Raw genomic sequence first — 14,526 nt, forward strand, 5'->3', positions numbered from 1 at the left:
CTGGTGGAGAGGACCATGCAGGAGTGCTCCATTCTGTTCAGTGTACAATGTGACCAAGAAAAAAAGGGTTGGAAGTCCAAGCCACCATTAACAACCAATTAAAAAAAAAAAAAAATTCTTTTTGATGGATATATGTAAAGGATGGCAGGATGGCATTAGTAATTATTCAGTCTGACGGCATTCAAGCCACATGACTCAATTCTTTTATCGTAAATCCTTGACTATTTCACCAGCCTTCTGCCCCTCAATTTTTCCTATATTCACACTAATAAGAGAGCCACATTTGTGCTATTTTAAACACATGGGATTTCCTCACAGCAGTAGAATTCAGTATTTACAAAAGGAAATGCTACATTGTTAAAAAATAATGACCTTTGTGTTCTACAACATGGGGAAGTGCTCCAGCATTTTAAATGAATAACATTATACAAGATACCAAGGACCGAGGTTACTGACGGTTATCCATTATTTTACAGAAAAGTTGTGAGGAGGAAGTGAACTTCTGACTGCGATTTTACAGTCACTGGTTAATATGCTAGACAAGCAATAGCAATTTTAAAAAAAAAAAAATCAAGGAGATAAAGGATTATTTGAAAATGTCACCACTTTCCTAAGCTAATGGGAGAGCTAAATACACACAGAAAACAATTGGGAAATATCACATTTGCCTTGCACATGAGAGGCAAACATGGAAATAAGACATTTGCAATAGATAAGCTATTAAAAGCATTTAAATGAAAGTGAAACACTCAGAAACAGCAGAGTATGATGTTTTTGTCCTCTGACTCATCAGATCCTTTCTTCCTGCCACACCTCCATATTCTACAGACTTCTTCCATCTCTCCACCTGACCCAAAAATATCAAGCATTTCAAAGGGCCTGAAACTAAATCTCCCTGAACTTGAATTTGTTGGCCTAATGTTTATGAAAGATCTTACTTCTTGAGAGAACAACATCTAATGATATATTGCATCCTTCTAATCAATCTAAAATGCAGTCACTTATCAGTAAGCTCTTTCTTGGACTCAGTCATCACCTATTTGCCACTAGGAGATAGGATGCTTCTTAAGATTTATCCACACTGCAGTCATCGCCTTACAAACATACCTGAAACAGCTATTCAGCTGGGGCTCTGCTAGCTGTGTGGCTGTGCTAGTACAAAACACAGCACAGGGTCAGACTTAGCTATCTGCAGTGGCAAAAGCCCCCAAGCTACTCCTTTTTCCAAGGCAAGCTCCTTTTTCCAATGCACATCTGCATGAACGAGTCACAGTAGGGACTGCAAATGCAGACCTGCTCCAAGAATTCATACCTGCAAAGAATTCTCTTCAGAGAAAACAGGCAATTAATTCCCTAAATCAAAATGGATCCCTGAGGATGTGTGCAAAGGTCAAGAAGTTTCCTTTAGTTTTATGCTATCCACAGCCTGATAACATCAAGAAGTTCTCAACAGCATCCATAATTTCAGAAGGGGTTTGCGTGTCACAGAAATTAAGAGTTTGTAAAAACCTTTCCCAAAATATGATCATTAGCAAGCCAGTAAGATTACTGCAGACTTCAGAGGAGTAACGTTGTAGAAACCAACTGCTCTACTCCCCCAGTGCAGACACTCCCACTAGTAATTCTCTGAAAAAAGGACAGATTGGAGATGGCAGAAACATTAACCCTTACCAGTGGACACCCATTCTCTCTTACGCTGGGCATTTCTGATAATTCTGCTGAGGGGATCAAGGACTAGAGAGATTTTACTGACTTAACCAGAAAAAAAAAAAAAATGAAAAAGAAAAAAAAGCCAATGGATTTAAATAGTTTATTTGGAAAGCATAATCACACCTAAGCCACACCTCAGCAACCAAAAAAAAAAGTCTGGTTTCTCCTCCTACCCCCCATACTAAATACAATACTGTCCAGTGCAATAAATACCAACACTCTGTGTAGTGATTCTCTGTGTTGCTAGAGCCAGAAACTTGATACAGTCACCACCATATAAAAACACTTCAAGTATTTTGTACATTCAAAACGCATATAATAAAACTGGAAAAGATCGTCTCAATGTAGTACAGTACACAAATAACTGCAGAGAAACAATTGTGTGTTTTTCTGCCTCCTGGGTAGTTAACACTGCTTTTAATTTCATCTCTGTCATTTCATATTATCATCTGGAAAAGCTCATGGCCAAGAGTTTGCCCTGGTAATAGCTGACTGTTCTCTTTGATATCATCACTCCTTGCTCTTTATGGACAGGCCAATATTCATTGTGATTAGCAAGGGACAACCCTGTCTATCCAGATTAGTCATGAATACTTAGCAGTTCACTCCATGCATCATCACTAATTGCTGTAAAAGTCTGGAGTTTTGGGTATGTTAAAAAAAAAAAAAAAAAAAAAAAAAAAAACCAAACAGAAAATACCATAATTTTCTCTCCCCAGGGAAGACAACAATGCAACTATGCTTTGCATGGATTCATCACATTTGGTGAGAATTTGTTTCAATCACTAATTCTAGCAAGTTCTACTTTATTGGTCAGGTTTTTTACTTTTTGCCTGAAATTTAGTGTCCCACAAACCTGTACTAAAATATTACATTCTAAAAACAGATTCAAAATTGTCAGGTATTGTCAGGTAACTCAGTTGTTCCACTACTTAAGCTACAGAACCACACCTCTATAAAAGACAATAAACCTAAGCAAAGTTTAGTGGCAAGCCCTTCTACCAAGTGGATGAGTGTGTTTGATAACACGCATGCCTAGTCCTAGGAAGATATAAAGGCACTATTTCTACTCCCAGTTTCATGTCCCAGAAAAAAGGGAGTCATGATGGGCAGGGTGTTAGCGAGAGCGAGGGAAGAGGAACACGCTTAAATGATATACTTGATTTTAGCTTCCCCCATATTTGCATGATATTTTTCCAGAAATTTTATCTTTCCTTAAATGTTACGTTCATCAAATTATCAGTTATTTTTCTTGTCTTCAGAGACATTTTCAAAATAAGCGTATATTTTTAACATTTCATTTTGCTTTGGATTTAACCAAATTGTTATTGAAATGAATCTATGGTAATTCTCATGGATTTGTTTCAGATGGTGAATGATGCACTTTACAGAAAATGTGGCCATACAAGTATAGCTAAGTATAGTAATACCAAGCTGATATGAACCATAGATTTTAAAATTCTTTCATAAATGTAACACTTTACATTATTCATTAAAATTAAAACATGTAATCAGATACATACCATTTTGCCCTAGGACAGATCTTTTTTTTCAGAGAATGTTTTTTCCAGACTTTTTCCTGCAACAAAAGAAAATTTGTATAAGACTAGATTTATAAAATATTATCTGCCGGAAAAGTACTTCTGTTGATGGATACAACCTCCTCTACCAAGAACTACTTTTCTCCTATAAAGTAGCACTGGAAATCACATTGTTCCATTCATAATTCCTTCATTTCCACAAGGTATAGCAGGTAAACAAACATAAATGCTACTGTGGAACCGTTACAGATTTTACAGACACTAGGTTTGATGCAGGCAAGAAGGTGAAGTGGAAAGTTTTGTACTAGTTTCACCCACATGCCTTTTCTGGTTCATTTGCCATACCTGACAAATACCTGAAGTCTACTAGTTCATGCCAGAAGCTCCAGTTCAGGCTGAAACTCTCATCTGCCATTCATTTTTGGCTAAAATTCAACTCTGATCTTAGAGCTAATATAGCTAATCCTACAGTCATCAGTGGCTATCTCTATATCAGTAAACGGTACAGTCCAGAAAAAGCAAATATCAAGAGCAAGTTAGCATGTACTGAAGAAGAAAAAAGTTTATTTTATTTTGAGTCTAACTCTAATCTGGTCCCATGAAGTGAGTGTCTGTTAGCCATTAGGGCACACTAGATGCTCTCCTGAGTGCATCCTCCAGTTTAGGATTATCCAAAAGGACAGTTTTGACACCCTGCAACATAGCACAAACCAAAGCACAGGCAGTGGAGACAACTAAGGGATTCCCTTCACAAATGTGTTCCTTATCCACATTAAAGCACTTAAATAGACATGCTCATGATGACCTAAAAAGAAACATTATATTTATTTGAAAAAAATGTAGATTTATGCACAAAGTAATTAAAGTATGGATTTCTTTTTTTTTTTTGCATTGGATATGAACATCAACTAATATAATGGTAAGGAGCTAGTAAGTCACCTTCTATCAAGACTTAATTTAGCTTGGCTTTTTGTTGAACATCTGGCAGATACAGCTGAAGAGAAACACTTCTGAAAATGTCCTCAGTCAATCAATACACGTGATCATCTACAGAGAACATCTAAGAAGGATTTGTCTGTCCTATTTCGAGTGTTGACCTGGAGCTGTCACTATTTAACATTCACTATAACCCCACTTTGATTAATATTGTTAGACTCTAAACAGAAGATATAAGCCACATAAGTGGAATATTTAAGATCGCTCTGCAGCTCTTCTGCAAACCTGGTAATGAAATCAATCTGCTAATTAACTAGTATTATTCATTTCCCTACAGCCCATTAGTGTGCTGTCACTCTAGCACCTATATATCATATTAGGTTTGTCAGATTGTTTGTTACTTTGTTCCACATTTTTTCAGAAGACCCATTGTGGACATTAATACCATACTTCAAATCCTCCATGGCAGCATGCATGGGTATGTTATTGATATACTCATTGCCTATGGTAATAATTTATAAAAAGGCTAGAAAAACTTATTGGAAATTCAACGTACTGAGATCCTTGCAAGTCCTTCTATATTATGATCACATTCTTCTGTATATTGATTCAGAAATCTTTATAGTGGATCTGATGCTAAAATACCAGCTATTCTATACAACTATTCCAAATTACATATTTCAAAGAATATATATGAAGTTTATATCCATGCACAAATACTATTAATGTTAACAGGACATAGGAGTCCAAATATACAAACCAGTTTGAGAAATCATGGCATTAGACTTATTAAGTGAAGAATGCTATTTTTCTAATGATCATCAATGCAAATAACCCCTTAAAAACATGTTTCCTAAAAGATCTTTTAGCTTTCTAATCTCTAGCATTCCTAAATGGCCCAACATGAATTTAATACATGAGATTTAAAATAGATTTTGACTTTCAGTCTAAAACATCTTCTAGTCATCTAGGAACTTTAAAGATATGCACCTTCAGGTTCAATTTTTTCTATTGACCATAGCGTAGTTCTATTTTAAGGCATTTTAATTGTGAACATTCTGATCATCAGCTTGATAATACTGTAAATTCAGGACTAAGGATGTCTGAAAACAAAATTCAGTAAATAAAGGCCCTGAATGTCACTTCTGCATTAACCCATTGTTAACAAATCTGACTGTACGTCTTGCATGCAAGAAAGGTGAAATAATGTGAGACGTGTACACTCCTACGTTTTTTTAATCACCCCCCACCAGGGTCTAGAAAAGTAACAGGTGCAATCCTTATCTGATTGTTGAACAAGCAGTCTATGGCAGTGCTTAGATCCATTAAAGAACAAATACATTCAAAAGCTCAGCCAAAGGTGTCACTTTAAGAGTTCACATGATGCTTACTCTTATTATTCCTCCCTTTATGGATGGAGGAAACTCAGTAAGAATAAGTGGATATCCAGGACTAATATTATTTCAGTTCATCTCTGCTCTATCTGCAAAAATTAAGCTATACCTTAATTGCTGCTTATGTAGACAATCAAATGCCCAGCACACCTGTGCTGAGACTGTTTATGTCTCTAAAGCACATTTACTCATACGCTATCACTCCAAATACAAGTCAGCTTGTAAAAAGTTCATTTCCTCTGTGGTCAGTTCACTAGCCGAGGTGCAACTTTGGTGGTGTTGGAACTACAGGGGCAGCAGCAGAGCCACGATGACCTCTTGGCTGGGAACAGGTAAGGGAATGTTAAGCATGACAAACTCTTTCCCTTCTTCCCTCTCCATGCCTTTTCCTTTCTGTATCCAAGCAGAGAAGGTCATTTCCTTGCTGTTGCCCGCACATACGTTTATTGCATTCAAGACTTCCGAACGGGGAATACAACTCTGTCTCACAAGCTGACTCCCATGCTGGGAGGCACTGCTTTTTCTGACAGCTCTGGAATCTAAAGGCGACGGGTTTTTTTTTCCTCATGTAATAAGACTGGCAAAGTGCCACCTGGCATCCAGAGGTCTGGTCTGGGATTTAGGTTCCAATTCTTGCACAGTGGGAGAGTTCCAGTAAGTCTGGTACGTTAGAAAGAGTCAAACAAACCCTTGTAAGTCAATAAATTGCCTGGTCAGAGGCTGAAGTGGGAAAGAACGCATCTTATGCAGCTCCTGTTATTGCTCCTGTCTGTTCTGTAATTCCTGATTATGGGGCTTCTAGTCAAGTTCCCCAGGCAGACCTGAAGATGGGGGTTTGGCCTTCACACTTAACAAAACTTCCTAGTAAATCAAGAAATATTAAAACATCTCTGATGCACTCCTGCCAGGTATTTGGAGCATACATCCCACTTGGATACAATGGTATAAATGAAGTTCCAGCCTTCCTCCATAACCATTATTACCTATACCACAATGTTTCTGTTTCAGTACATGCAAAAATTGTCAGTTCTTATTTCTACAGTTTACTAAAGTGTCCTAGAAGTTAATATAAATTTGTAGATCTATTTTATTTCCACAGATATCAAGAGACTTTAGATTGCATTAAAATAAATAAAAAACAGTCTCAATTGTCTCCAGTTTCTCTTAGAGTCATTTCACAACGTATCTTTAGTGCCAAGGACATGTTATCTGCTCGGTTATAAAATCCCAAAGGAGACATGATTCTCTAGCTTTTCACTAGGAAAACTAGACAAGGTCACATATGGAAGGAATGAGAGGTGGAAAGAGTGAAATATATGGCTATGACAGACTAGATAACTAGTAGAAGAAACTACCAACTCTTAGCTATGCTCTGATTTTGCAGTGTTGTCATATGTTACTTATCTTGCTGTAAAAGATAAAATATAAATCTGCTTAATCATGAAGACAGTCTAACATCCACTGGAAATAAGGCACTGTATAGTAATTTCCACTACTCGCAATGGTGTAAAATACCTTCCTCCGGGTTAGGCTTACATAATGCACAGCAAATTCACATTCACTTAGAAGTGAATGGGTGACTTGAACCAAGGCTGATTTCAGTGAATTCATTTCTGAGACAAATAACCCAATGGAGTATAATGAGTCTGTGAAGCTGCCTGGAGTAAAACATATGAGTAAGTGATTGCATGATTGAGGCCTGAGACATTAAGAAACATACTGCTGCTACCCGGTAATAGTGCCATTAATGCAGCCATTTATTGGTTTATTTTTACTTAGAGCAGGAGAAAATGCATTGCCCTTCTGAGACCACAAGAAATCAATACATTTTCAGCTTTTAATAACATGATCTAAAACACTTGCTATAGTCTGCAGTGAAATCTGTTGTGGGTGTATGATGCCATTCATTCTTCTCCACAATATTATTTGCATTTTAACAGACACAAGCGAAGACTTTACTGAAGCAATAATTAAACTTATGCTACACTGCCTAAAATGAAAATTATGTGCATTTTAAAAAGCCTAAAAAGTTATTTTAGCATCTTTATTTTCATAATAGAGACAAATAGTCACCAAAATGTATGTGTAGTACAATCACTAACTCACAACAGCACCAAATATAGTATTAACAAGGTGTCATTGACTACACTTACACTGTAAAAAATGTAAAAAACATCACATATGTAAACCCATGCTGAATCAAATGCCATTTATATTTATTGGAGCATTTTACACCCCACTTTGAGGAGATTTGCTGTTACTTATTAACATTTTATATGAATATTAATAGGCTGCAAATACGAAATTGCATGACTTAGGAGCTTGATTATGATATTAAGCCATAAGTCTCCCAACCAAAGCATAACAAGTAATATCTCAGGAGACAGACAGTTTATCCTGGACCTTCAAAATGAAAGAGGCACCACTGACTCACTCAGGGGAATTGCTTCAGAAGCATCATGCCTCCATCAGCAGGAAAGGAAGCACTCCCTAAGGTCAGAAAAAATGGGATTCAGTAACTTCAGTGCACATCACTATTCCTGGCCAGCAATGCTAAAAGCTTTAAAAAAGTAATTTACATTTAATTTTATTCAAGAGTCTTGTTATTCATCATTATTCTCACAATAGCTGGGCTGGAACTCACAGAAACATCATGGATGAATCGTTAGGAGTTCATATGTAAAGCTGTCTTTTGGGGGTATTACATTTTAAAAGATGCAAACTTAAATATATCAGTAGTAACCAGGTTCACCTAGCTTAGAAAAAAAAAGAATTCATTTGTAATGAATGTAATTCAAAATAAAAATCTTAAAGAGCAATCATAATTTCTGTGACTATGATTTCATTGATTGAGGGTGATACTACAACCTTCTCCTCCATGCACTTGGTACCCACTGTTGGCAGTGTATAATCTCATTCACAACTTTTATTTTTGATTTACAGCATAAGAAAACAACTCTTTGCTTATGGCCAGGACATCCATCCTTTCAATCACGCCAAGTCAAGGTTACAGATGTTTTGCATGTTGTACCTAGTATTTTTATCACCATTGTTAGGACTCTGTCATTGTATTTCAAGAGCATGTTGGGGTTGTGTCTGAGAGTTCCTACATTTTTAGCATACAATTTCACTTTTGTTTTTATAATTAATCCCTGGTACTTCCCAGAATGTAACTGGACAAGTTCATTTTGGCCTCTCTATCAAATTATGAAGGCTTCAGTGCTGCAAGTTTCATCAAACAGAAGAAAATCTGTGGGACTCCACACAGACACAGATAATGTGCTATAGGAATGTATTTAAAAATGGGATTGGAAAGAGTTGTTTCATCTCAAACAGAATAAGGTTGCTGCTAACACTGTCCAAGCATGTGTGCACACACCACCACCACCCCCAATTAAGAACTACCTCACCATCAGTTTGCAATTGAACATCACCCATAATCAATCAGCTTAGGCAGAAACTTGCTCAGCACGTTGACTTCTGTGAATCCTAAAACCTTGGTGCCAATGAGTTAAAGGGGAGTGCAGCTGAACCACAATCAGTGAACCACAGATACTAAAACATTTACGAATATAAATTTTAACAGGGGTGATGGACTTCAGAAATCCAACAAAATACAACCATCCAATGCTTCTCATTACTGCTTAGATAGGGGTTTATAAAGATAGTTTTTTCCACCTGCCTTTGCAACTTCACAGTAACAATGGTTCTCCAGTGTGGTACTGAATTAGGAGGCATTTTGTTTGTATTGTTAGAGCCTTAATTGAAACAGTCAGAGAGAAATGTCTTATTATAGAGGAGAGACAAAGAACTTTTTTTTTAATATAAGGCTCTAAGGAGACTCAGTTTTAATGATGCTTAACACGATGTTTTAAACTACACAGTACATCTACACGCTATTTCTTGTTAAATGTTGGTTATTTAACAGCAGGCTGGCACCAGATTGCCTGCTGTGGATAGTTAGGGCTGGCTTGTACAAGTTCTGACAGTTTCAACACTGATGAAAGACAGCGTCAATTTTGATTCTTACAGTATTTCACTTCTTGACACCTCCTTTGTCAGACTACTGTTTATAACAGATGTTCTTAGCGTGGCAGTAAGTGTAAACAAAAATACAATCAACTACTATGCTATACATTCTGACATCACTAGGAACACTAGCTAAGAGACCAAGATTATGAAAAGTAGGTACATCTGTTCCTCATAGGTGCTTAACACTTAGTGAGTTTTAATACTGTTATGAAAATATGGAGGAGACTCTAATCATAAAAAAAAAAAAAAACAAATGTTAAGTCAGCAGTTGAAAAGAGCCAACAGAACACAGAAACCCAGAAACTTAGCCGTATATTGTTTGCTTTTTTTTTTTATATGGTTAACATTAACGAACAATGATTATGCAAAATTTTGAAAAAAAAGAATTAACAAAACATTTCCATTTAAGTTGCTTAGCCACAATCCAGTTATATTTCAAACCAGTTGATTACAGTTCTTCTTCAATAAATTCTCTCCCCCGTTAGGAGAATTTGCATATTTTTATTTGCAGGGGTTTTGGAGGTTGTTTTTCTGTTGGTGGTGGTTTGTTTTGCCTCCTTCAAAATGACACCACAAAACTTCCATAAAATTAGCAGTTATTTTTTTTAAAACTTTTTGTTGATTGCTGTGTGAATAGAAGAGATGGTGAATGCCCCCATTTCTGGTGGTATCCAAGACCAGGTTGGACAAGGCCCTGAGGAACCTGATTTAGTTGGAATTAGGTGGAATCCCTGCCCATGGCAGGGAGGTTAGAACTGGGTCATCTTTAGTGTCCCTTCCAACCAAACCATTCTATGAGAGCAACAGATCCCACAATCCACCTACTCCAACTTTACCATGTCCCTTAGAACATTAACACAGGGATTGGGTGCACTGAAATACATAGGAAATGATGATTTTGATGTCAAGGAGGTTCTGCAACTTGGGGAAATCACAGCTCACTTTAAACACTACTTCTTACGTACAGCTCTCACTGAAAACACTCATTGAAATTTAGTGCTAGTGAGCAGCCTAGAGCAATATAAAATAAATGGGCATGAAGATGCATAACATGCATTGGACAGATAGAAAATATGGGTATTTCAAAACTATTGTTGACATTTTTGAGTAAATCTATATAAAATAAGAAGTCATTCCTTGCAAGACTCATCTACCATCATAATGCTCTCTCTAGAGATGACAAGCATTTTGCAAAGTGATTTTTTTGTGCCCTTCTATGATATAAAGGCATAAACAGCACACACTGAGATCATGTGAAGAAGAGGTAGAAATTTTATCTGTAGAAGATGAAAACAGGAAGTAAATGAAATGCAATCTTATACAAAGTGACAGAGTATTTAAACTTGATTATTTCCTCTTCTTTGCTAGCAAATTTTAGGGCAAACTCTTAAAAAGTCAACACTAATTCTGCCAAAACACCATTTCTTCTCTAGCACGTGGCAACTTGATATGCATGGCAAACATCTGACATTCAGACAAAGAAAAAGTGAGGGTTCAAAGACTAATAGCACAAGTCATGGACTGAAAATCTGAACTACTCTCAGAAACGGTGACAAAATGCAAATAGGGTGACTTTAACCCATCTTATAAAGGAAGAAATACTTAGAGTTTTGCTTTTTTTTTTTTTTTTTCCCTCTACAACCCGTTTCTAAAAGGTAGCCTAAAGAAAGAGGAAAAAGGAAATCTGAAATGTTGATAAGGTGACTCAATCAACCATGAGACATATTAGCAGTGATAAACAAGGTTGTCTAACCAGAGCATTAACCTTCAGGAGAAAGAAGTAATAAAATAATCTAAACCCTCCAAACACATCAGTTGGTATGCAAATCTAATAACCAGTTGCTTCATTATTGATGCTGACATTCCTTTTGTTGCTTCAAGAGGGGAATTTGCATTTTGTGGTAAAAGAGCTATCTATGGGCAGTATATAAGAAGTGAAGCATCCAGAAAAATCCATGCAATTATCAAAGGCTTATATAATGAACTAAACGCAGCATAAAGTAATGAAAGTAAACAACTCAGCTTTCATAATCAAGGTCATAAGACATACTGATTTTTTTATATTCATTCAAAACAAGGGCAGAAAGTGATATACTAGAACAAAGAAATTATTTCCAGATGACTAGTAAAAAAACATACACACCATACCACAAGAAAAATCACAGCCAAACTTCTCACTTGAAATATTTCAATCTGGAATACCTGTAATTCTATGTAAGAAAAAAAAAGCAATCTTAATCTAGAAGCCCACTAGACTACATACACAGTACTAACCAAAAGTAATGTTTCCAGGGGCTCAATACTTTTCTCCAGTATGGATTAAGGCTTTTCTAAAGCTTTGCTAAGGCCCTTGTGTGCTACAACAGTGATGCCAATGGAATCTGAACCAACTTCGAAAAATAACAGGCAGCTTCTGTTAGTTTGTTTCCTCCATGTAAATTGAAAAGTAGCTGGGGCAGGAATGAGATATAGGGATGATATACAATATATATGCACGTGTCTTCTGATGAGGGATGCTTATCAAACAGGCACTTAAACAGCAAGAACACTTGAAACGTTCTCCGCTTGCATATGAACGATCTTACCCATTCAGAGCATATAGCAGGTTCGCAAGCAATATCAACTTCCAATTGTTGAAATTTTAAATTAATAAATTAATTGTTTAAATTTTAAATGTAAAAACAAAATTCATTTGCAAAACAGGTTGGAGCAAATCAATCCCTTTACCCAATTATTTAGGAGGAAATGACCAAAGGTGTCTGGATAGGTCTTGTGCTTGTAGATGTGCATCCAAATAGAACATGGGTTCTGGAAGGTGTCCCTGCCCTTGGCAGCGGGGTTAAAATTAGGTATCTTTCATGTCCCTCCCAACCCAAAGCACAATTCTTACTGAAAAGCACACTCAACCTGCATTAAGTACCTGGCAATATGAACAAAATAGAGTTACAAAATTAGGATGAGGATAAAACCCTTATACTTCCACCTCTGGGCATTCTGACGTTCAGTTCATTTTCTAGGCAACAACTCCATGAGCAAGACCTATCCTTTTCAAGCATTACCTTCCTCACACATGCACATGTGCAGATCAGAGGTAAGAACATCCACTGTTCTTTTGGTCCATTGCTCCATTCTTTCCAAATGCCTGTCTTTTTTCTGCTTAACATCTTCTAATGCTTGATACAGTTACGTTTTTAATTAACCCAGCAATGGGTTCTCTGTAGCTTTTCTGAGACCAGCATTCTACATTCTAAGGAACGTCATTGTCATGGATTTTTTTTTTTTTTTTTTTTTTGCTATTAATCATCTTTATTGTTAATTTTTCTGTAGTTAATTTAACCTTTTTATTTTCATTATGTTGCTCTGAACCACATTTTAAATTTCTTGTTTATTCAAGCATTTGAGATGGTTATCACATCCCTTCAGTTACTATTTTCCTGACTACTACATCTCCCCTTTTTTGGCTGTTGTCCCTCACTGCCTCCAAAATCAAATAAATAATCTGTTGAATTTTGCCTGCGTGAAAAGGGCACAATCAAACCATTTAATCTTTTCCCACTAATTGGTCCCTTCAATCTCCAACCTCTTTGGTAGCTTTTCTTTCTGAATTCCTTCCAGCATATTCACATTTTTGTTGTGCCAGCTCCAACAGTGCTAACATATGTAGGCTAATACATGAGTGTTTACACTTGGAAAAACATACATGCAAAAGATGAGTACAAAATAGAATGAATTTAGAACAGATTCTGGACAAAGTCAGTCACACACTAGCACACATCCTCTGGAGAGCACCCAAGTGTCCTGGAATTAAACTTTATCCTAGGAAACAGCTGGAAATTAGTATGTGGTAATATATACCTCCCTGAATCAACAGCGGCAGCAGAACAATGCCTGTTTACATTGTACAAAGATCCAATCTGAACATTTCCAACATTTTATAATTCTCATATATCTATACACTTTATTAATTTAACAAAGACAGTGTCTGATATAAGAGACTACAGTATCCATATTTGTAAATTAGACAATAAGTATATTGCACGTTGATACAAAAGCATCTTACATTGATGTGACACAAGGTGAAGGACTTAATTTTGAAGGATTAAAACCGCCTATACCGTTAGTTAGGGAAAGAGGAAATAGCTTTCTTCTAGGTTCAATCCACTGAACCTGGTACAGAACAGATTTAGAATAAAATGTACTTTAAAATATAGCTGACTGGTAAGCATAAGTCCTTCCAGAGAGGACATTTAGTAGCATCTCTATAATCACAAGGCTTTACTTAAGTTTTTCAGTTTGGACATACGAATGAAATCTGCCGTGGTGTTTGCCAGGTGAAATCCAGAGCCTAAAACAATCTCTGCTAACAGACACTCTTCACTTCTGCATGTCTGACCTTCTCATCCTGAAAAATTAATTCTGCTAGTCATAAACAACCTTTTAACCATACATATGCTCCACCTTAACCTTGTGGCGCCTCCAGGTAATTCTCCATGCTGATTTGTTCTAGTCTGACATCTGTGTGCTGGGATTTAGGCTAACCTTTTATACTTCCATAACAGATGCTTCATACACTCCAGTCAGGGATTTTGTTAATTGCTTCTCCAATGGTGAGGACATCTCAGCTGCAAGGGATTAGGAAAGATTCAGGAAATCAACAACAGGTAAATTAGAAGTGGATCAGATACTTCCCCATTGGAAAAAAATGTAAATGTTAAAAGCTAAATTTGATCCTCATGTTCATGCATGCTTTCAAAATAGGATTTGTCAATTTCAGATGCAAAGCAGCTCCAATTTGATATTACTGACTTTGTCTAGTTTATATTCTGAAACATTAAAACTGCAGAAATGACCTGCCAAGTATTGATGTAAGCTTATTGACAAAACAGAATGCTTCACAGTAAGGGCATCATCTC

General features: G+C 36.5%; 1 long non-coding RNA gene across 4 annotated transcripts in view; it reads right to left on the reverse strand.

Annotated features, from left to right (window-relative positions):
- LOC106016307 (uncharacterized) overlaps positions 1 to 14,526 on the reverse strand; it is a 340,332-nt gene that overhangs the window by 193,110 nt on the left and 132,696 nt on the right. For 3 of the 4 annotated variants that reach the window (XR_011809112.1, XR_011809114.1, XR_003497063.3), the window contains exon 2: positions 3,234 to 3,289. This is a non-coding gene — a long non-coding RNA (uncharacterized lncRNA). Of the gene's footprint in view, positions 1 to 3,233; positions 3,290 to 14,152; positions 14,236 to 14,526 lie in introns of all 4 variants that reach the window. The other variant, XR_011809113.1, reaches the window with a different exon arrangement.

This window comes from Anas platyrhynchos, chromosome 4, assembly GCF_047663525.1.
Source record: "Anas platyrhynchos isolate ZD024472 breed Pekin duck chromosome 4, IASCAAS_PekinDuck_T2T, whole genome shotgun sequence".
In the NCBI taxonomy this organism is placed as follows: Eukaryota; Metazoa; Chordata; class Aves; order Anseriformes; family Anatidae; genus Anas; species Anas platyrhynchos.